Raw genomic sequence first — 7,825 nt, 5'->3', positions numbered from 1 at the left:
ATGCTTCATAACCACATAACGAATAATAATAATCGCTACTAATTCGAAATATACATGAGTTAATAAAAAAAAATTTCCTTTGTAAATTGAGAATGTAGCTCAATGGTAGGGCGTTCGCTTTGCTTATGCATCAGATTCGATCAACGGCATCTCCAAATTTGATATTTACTTTACATAATGCCTCATCAGTTTTTGTTAATTCTCTACGTCTTCACTCTCTATACTATATTTGAAATGTTTATGTACTCTAGCAAACAGCTAATTTATTAGAGGACAATAATTCATTAAAAAATTAATTTTGAAAAATAAAAAAGCTACTGAAATATTCTTTGGCTTAGTTCATATAATTCTCCAAACAACAGCCCTCCGTAACGCAGTTTTGACGAACAGACAACATTTGATTCTCGTTTACGAAAAAAATAATAATAAAATAAAACGGGTTTGAATCCTATTAGGATGCTAGAAACTTTTAAAAGGATTTTAATATGAAGGTGATTTTAGCCAGTCGTGTATGGAAGTGAAAGAATTTTCCCACAATAGACAAAGTGGCTAGCAATCAGGAACACGCAAAATCAGCGACAATATTCCTTTGCGACAAAATCCTTTTCAAGGTGGGGGATGTAGCTCAGTGGTAGAGGGTTCGCTTTGCATGTGAAAGGCCCCGGTTTCGATCACTGGCATCTCCATTCTGCTTCCCGCTTTGCTTTATATATTTATTTTTTCCCCTCATCACTCTCTAAAGTACTTTTTCATATTTAATATCCTCTAAGAATTCGTCATTAAATAATTAAATTAAGAAAATGAGAGTGAATTGAAGTAAGAAACTAACAGAAGCAAAATACTAATCCAGCTGTCTTACTAGAAGGCCAAGTGTTGCTCTAAATAGTTCCGACGAAGTCACAAATGACCATGAAGAGTGGTGGTAGCCTGATATATATATATATATATATATATATATATATATATATATATATATATATATATATATATATAAGAAAAATGAATACATAAACATACATAAAAGAGAAAAAGATATATAAGGAATGACCTGAAATCTGGCTTATTGAAAAACGTTTACAATAATGTAATCAGGATGTTTATTCTAAAGAATGTAATATAATTAAGAAATTAATAATTTAATTTAGTTGCCAAGAAATTATATTCTTGGTTTTATCCTTTATCCAAGTGTAAGCAAACAAAGTTTGCGCCTGAAGTATTTTGGAAAGGGCAACATTCTTCACATCACTTGCGTTGGTAACCCATAATGCAAAGCACATTTCCTTATGGACATATATGCATTATGGGAAGGGTGCTTTATAGATAATAGTAAATGTAATAATAAACAACTCATTCCAGAAGACGGATTGATTACCCTATTACCCCACCCAGACCTGTTTCGACCTTTATTAAGGTCTCATCAGTAGGAGCCAGACCAAGAAGAGATATCAACGTTGTTACGTTTAACATCTATCTTTAATAACTTTATATGTTATTTTATGTAGGCTGCTCTTTCCTTCTACTACTATTCTTATTCTTCGGCTATTCTTATTAATATTACTTTTCATTTTATACCATACTATATTTATTTACAATTACTATCAGAATCACAATCCACTTCTCCTAATGTATGACAACATAACGCGTCCGAAACCAGGGTGTGCTGAGCATTATGGGATACTGATATAATTTGGAAATCAACAGCTTCTTCATATATCTGAGTTATTTCACAAATGCTTGTTTGATCACACTTCAGGAAAGGATTACAACAAGAATATGTCTGGTCAAGCAGAATCCACTTTCCACGCAGCAGGTTACTCTCCTCACTAGAAGTCAACAATGCTTCGAAGTGCTAAGAAGGAATTAAATTTTCGGAGAGCCACCTATAACCGTCTCTAGTTCACTGCATTTTACTTCGAAATTTAACGAAATGTACAGCAATCCCTCGATTAATGCGCCCCCAATTAGTGCGTTTTCGATTAGTGCGTCATTTTTTTTCGATACTCAAATTATATTATTATTGCGCCTCTAAAATTCGATTGTGCGCCTATATAAATCTTGAAAATAAATGTTACAGATTTTAAAAATTTCCTGTCTATACATTACATTTTTATGGCTAACTATTTCAAAAAATCACTCACCACAATGAAATAATTTAGTTACCGATTTAAAACATTTTACAAAGTTATTTTTAATGGCATACTACACTACTTCCATGTACACTATGTATACAGTACTATGTTCCAAATTTTTACCGCCAAAATTTATGTCGTCTGCTATAGTACGCCCACAGATTCGAGACCCTTCGACACTTCTGCGCATGTCACAAAAAGGAGAATCCATTCCGATAATAGGTAATCAATCCGTCTTCTGGAATGAGTTGTTTATTATTACATTTACTATTTTGCTTATATAACAGTTGGGAAATTTTATCTATAAAGTACGTGATTTCGCGTGTTGGCGACCAGTTCGTACGTACTTCATTTCTTTCTCCCCCTTCAATGATAACGTCCATTGAAGGGGAGAAAAAAATGCTAATTTTAGATGCACAGCGGGAAGATCCCGAAGAATCTGAAGAAAATTTAACCACTGATAGATTTCACAGAAACAATTTGAAAATATTTTTCGTACAACAGAAGTTTTTAAGCAGCAATTCTTGGAGGCTGACCCTGATGAAGAGAGAAGCAGTAAAATTTTCAGAAGAGTAGAAGAGGATAGGGCCATAACGTCGGTTGTATGTAAAAAAGAAACAAAATGCTCGCCGAACTACGTTAGCTCAATTCTTTGTTAAGAAGTAGAATAATAAAATTTATATTCTGAATATGTTTTATTGTCTTTCAGCTTCATGGTTTTCCTTTAACTAGGTCCTGACACATACCTTAATTCTTTTATAAAAAAAATTAAGGTTCAAAAAAGAAATTTGAGGAACGAATTATACTTTTTCCCATAGGTTATTATATTCGATTAGTACGATTTCGATTAATGCGCCTGTTTTAAAGAACGCATTAGGCGCACTAATCGAGGGATTGCTGTATATGCTTAGCCACCTATAACATTTTTATGATTAAAAAATGAAATTCGCTCAGAACAAAATCACAGCTCCGTCTATGGATAAAGAAGAACCATTATTTGACAAGCTATATTCTTCTTTCAAAAATAAGAGCGCCGCCTATGGGTCTGGATTGGAACTATCAAACATTTTCTGCTGATCTAAGTCGTGGTAAGTAGATATATTAGACAGAGAGGGGGGGGGGGGTATTAGACAAGTTTAAAAAAATATCATATAGTCATTGGAGAACATTACCATGGAGAGGAAGGAATATGAAAGATCAGAAAATTGTTTCTTGAAATATGGTGTTTAGTAATATTATAGTGCTGCATTTTTCGAGCTTAAGGTGGCGTCTGTAATGAAATGCAAGTAATGGATTCGACTGTCTACATTAGTGCTTTTTGACTAATAAGAAATCTTCCCATGCGATGTAATCAGAAATCAGTATACTATTAATAGTTTATTTAAGACAATCCTCTCTCTCTCTACATCGGGCAAGTACTTCGTAATCCGAATTAACTTTAACCAAACAGGCTAGGTCGCAGCGATCCGCTTCAGATGATTCGCGTCATAGGCATGTAGAGAATTGGAGCAGGGGGTGGGTGGTAGTGGGAGTGGCTGCATGAAATTGTTCTCTGCTAAAAACAATGCTGATCCACCTGTAGTCCGAAGTCTACTTTCATCAACTAAATGAGATTCATTTCAACGAATTTTTAAAATACTTAATTGTTTTTATTTTGTAAATGTGTTATGTTTCAAAATTTCTATTTTGTTTTCTTCTTATATAAGAAATCTTGTGTTTTTCGTTGGTGTTTTTTTAACTTCTTTCTTTTAATAGATTTTATCACTACTAAAAATAATGATATTAAAAGTTTCATCTTCGAAATATGATCAAAATACAAAACGAAAATTTGGAGTTTTAAATCCAAAATAAAGTCAATGTGGAAACTAAAAACAGTTTCCACTGAGTTGAAATAATAATGCAGCATGATTCAATAATTATAAACGTACTTAATTTTGCTAGCATCGGTAGTAATTCATTTATTGTCAGCAAATTCTTCCACTCAGCGTATGTGAAATATTCTTTACTCTTGGTGGAAGAGTAAAGAAGAGCACTCTCCGAAAGGCTATGCAAATTTCTAAAATTTATTAAAAACTAAATAGCATTGACATTTTTTATTTGGATATCAGATAGCGGAATAAAAAAAGACTGTGGTGGATACAGTTTCTTAGGTGATTATCCATCATCATCATCATTATGTGTTTGCAAAACTTGCTTCTCTCTTCAGTGATATCTTGAGGTTTTAAAAGTAACTAATATGATTTGGGAAGTTCTGACCCAACCCTTTGGTGCTGTAGGGCATTAAGGATTCAGATTAAAACTTCTAGTTGCGAATTGAAGAGTTAATTACTTCAGAGGCCTTTCTAGCACTGTGATTTGTTATTCACTTCACTGATTCACTGACTTCGTTTTTCTAACAAAAAAAAAAACTTTACATGTATTTCCAGAATAACTTTTTTTTATATAATTTAGTTTTAGCTTCTTATAGAGAAGACCTAACTAAGAAATGTTCTCCATTTTGGAGAAAGTTTTCAATAGAATTTTACTAAAGTCAAATAAATAATTTTTTTAATGGTGAATTGTCTAAAATTGTCTTTCTTTTTCTTTTACTTTTTTTTTCTCTACATGGATGACTACCTCTGTTCTGAGTCAATCTTCTTATTCTCTTGAGAAAAAAGAGAACAGATATTGATTCAACTCATTCATTTACGCTATTTTAAAATTCCATAATAAACGCAAGTAAGTACACTAATTTATTTATATACAATATATGAAAGATTTCTTAAAAGAAATGTGACTTTTTAAGTAGCTGCAGAATTATATTGATAATAGCGAGCATGGCTACAAGTAACAAGAACAGAAAGAAAAATTGAAACATTTGTTTATAAAACTAGACTATTGAATGACACAAATGTGCAATGGCTATATGAACAAAGAATTAACCAATATCTAGATAAAATAAAACAAAATGAAGAAATAGAAATAGAATGGCTTAATATAAAAACGATACTAAATGCAGCAGCAAATGAAAGCTTAGGAAAGACCAAAAAATTCAATAAAAGGAAAAAACTGAAGATCTGGGATGATACAATCAAAGAAATAACCATAATTTCAAAGAGATTTAAGGAGAAAGGTGACCGGCAGGCACATGAACAGTATAAAGCGCAGGCAAGAAGGGTGACGAGTGTGGTAAGAAAAGCAAAAAAGGATTACGAAAGAACATTGGCCATGCAGGCTAAAGAGAATCCTAAACAGTTTTTTAGATATGTAGCAAGTAAAAGGAAAAATGTACATGGCAGAATGATTTTAAAGAATGCCGATGGTAGGGAAGTAACTGAATCAGTTGAGATAGTTGAGTTACTGAGTGAGCACTTTGCAAGAATATATCATCCAGGTGGTGACATTGCAGAAACGAGTAAACCAGTAGATTATACGGGAATTGTGGTGAATGAAGTGGAGGTGAGTAGTCTAATGCATAACCTCAATGTCAATACATCTGTGGGATTGGATGGTATACCAGCTCGTGTAGTACGAGAAGCAGCTAAAGAATTGTCAGTACCCTTGACCATTTTGTTTAATTTGAGTCTCAGGTCTGGGTTAGTCCCGAGCGGGTGGAAGGAGGGGAAAATAGTTCCACTGCATAAAGGTGGTTCCAAGACTGCTGTTGTAAATTACCGACCGATTACCATATCAGGAATCATTGTCAAGGTCTTAGAGAAATTAGTCAAGAAAAGAATACAGGATTGGATAGATGAAAATGGGATATTGTATGGGGGACAACATGGTTTTGTGAAGGGTAGATCATGCCTCAGTAACTTGCTCACGTTTTATAACACAGTGACGGCTGAACTGGATAGGGGTAGTGGGTTTACAGTGATACTACTGGACCTTGCCAAGGCCTTTGATAGGATACCACATGGAACCCTAATCAGTAAACTGGAGCAGATGGGGATGGATATAGGTTTGGTGAGATGGATAGGAGGGAGGTTGAAGGAGAGATACCAGAGAGTGGTTTATTCAGGAGTGGAGTCAAAAAGACGTCTTGTGACTAGTGGAGTACCACAGGGCTCTGTTCTTGGACCACTGCTTTTCAATTTGTTCATCAATAATATTGGAAAGGATTTGAGAGGAAGTGTTCACTTGTTTGCTGATGATGCAAAGTTGGGTAGAGCAATTGTGAGTGCACAGGATGTCAAAATTTTACAGGATGATTTGAATAGTTTGGAGGACTGGGCTAGGAAAAATGGATGTCAGTTTAATGTGGCAAAGTGTAAAGTTATGCACTTTGGGGTGAAAAGAATAGCAGCAGTATATCACATTGGTGGAACCGTACTCCAGGAGATTGATGAGGCCAGGGATTTGGGAGTGTTGGTGGATAGGGAGTTGAAGTTTAGGGGGAACATTGCAAAAGTGACTAAAACAGCTCACCAAATCACTTGGCTACTGAAAAATACTTTAACATGCAGAGACAAACAAGTTGTTGTTCCTCTGTATCGAGCCTTGATAAGGCCCCATCTGGACTTCTGTGTCCAGTTATGGGCACCAGGATTTCTTCGTGATGGGGAGGAAGTGGAGAGGGTCCAGAGACGAGTGACCAAAATGATAGCAGGTCTGTGGAATGAACCTTATGAGAATAGGTTGAAGATCTGTGGGTTGCAGAAATTGGACGATAGGCGAAGGAGGGGTGATATGATTGAGACATTCAAATTACTGAAGAGTTTTTATAAGATTGATCCAGAAGATATTTTTGAAAATATGACTGGTGGTGGGAGGACTAGGGGCCATGCATGGAAACTGGGCAAGAGCGTGGTTGACAAGGGTGTTAGAGCTAGGTTTTTTACTTGGAGAGTGGTGAATGAGTGGAATAAGCTTCCAGAGTCTGTTGTGGAAGCTACGACCGTGAATGAATTCAAGGCAAGATATGATAGATACTGTGTGAATGTTGAATAGTTGTTCCAGACATGATGTTAGGGCCTCCCTCGATGAGTCTGTCGACTCCTTGGAGTTTCACGGAACAACAATAATAATAATAATAATTAAAAAGAAAAAAGAAGCCTATCACAAATGGTTAAGCAGTAAAAGATTAGAAGATGAAATAGAATATAAAAGAATAAGAGCCATAGCTAAAAGAGAAGTCAGTAAAAGACATAGAGAATCGTGGAATAAATTTGTTTCTAATTTAGAACATGATTTATGTAAAATAAGACCCAATATATATAAGATTTTGAAACACTTAAATGCAGATACCAAAGAAAACATAAAATTAAACACTGAATTAAAATTAGAAGAATTTCTAAATTATTACACAGAACTGTGGACAGACAAATATTTTAAAAAAGACAACTGGCAAACAATTAACGAAAATGAAAAGGAAATAACTGAAGAAGAATTAGAAATCAGCCTGAAAGAAACAAGAAACGGAAAATCACCTGGAGAAGATAGCTATAAGTTCAGAACTATATAAATACGCAGGAACAAGATTCAAAAAAAGACTCTTATTATTTTTAAATAAAATTTACTCAACTGGTATCCCCCCCAATAGAATGGAAAAAAGCAATTGTGATTCCTATCTTTAAGAAAGGTAATAGAGATGACCCTAAAAACTATAGAAGTATCAGTATACTAAATTCCTGTTACAAAATATATAGCAGAATCTTAAATAACAAACTAATGAAATATTCCGAAAACTTTATTCTAGAGGTACAGAATGGATTTAG

General features: G+C 34.3%; 1 non-coding gene across 1 annotated transcript; it reads left to right on the top strand.

Moving 5' to 3' along the window:
- The first annotated feature begins 614 nt into the window (after positions 1-614).
- On the top strand, positions 615-686 carry TRNAA-UGC (transfer RNA alanine (anticodon UGC)). Its single transcript has one exon. It is a non-coding gene; the product is annotated as a tRNA-Ala (tRNA).
- Positions 687-7,825: the final 7,139 nt, after the last annotated feature.

Source organism: Typopeltis vanoorti, chromosome 8, assembly GCF_054136105.1.
Source record: "Typopeltis vanoorti isolate ZY-2024b chromosome 8, IOZ_Tvanoo_1.0, whole genome shotgun sequence".
Taxonomy (NCBI): Eukaryota; Metazoa; Arthropoda; class Arachnida; order Uropygi; family Thelyphonidae; genus Typopeltis; species Typopeltis vanoorti.
The sequence above is the reverse complement of the archived record's forward strand: the minus strand, read 5'-3'. Positions and strand labels throughout refer to the sequence as shown.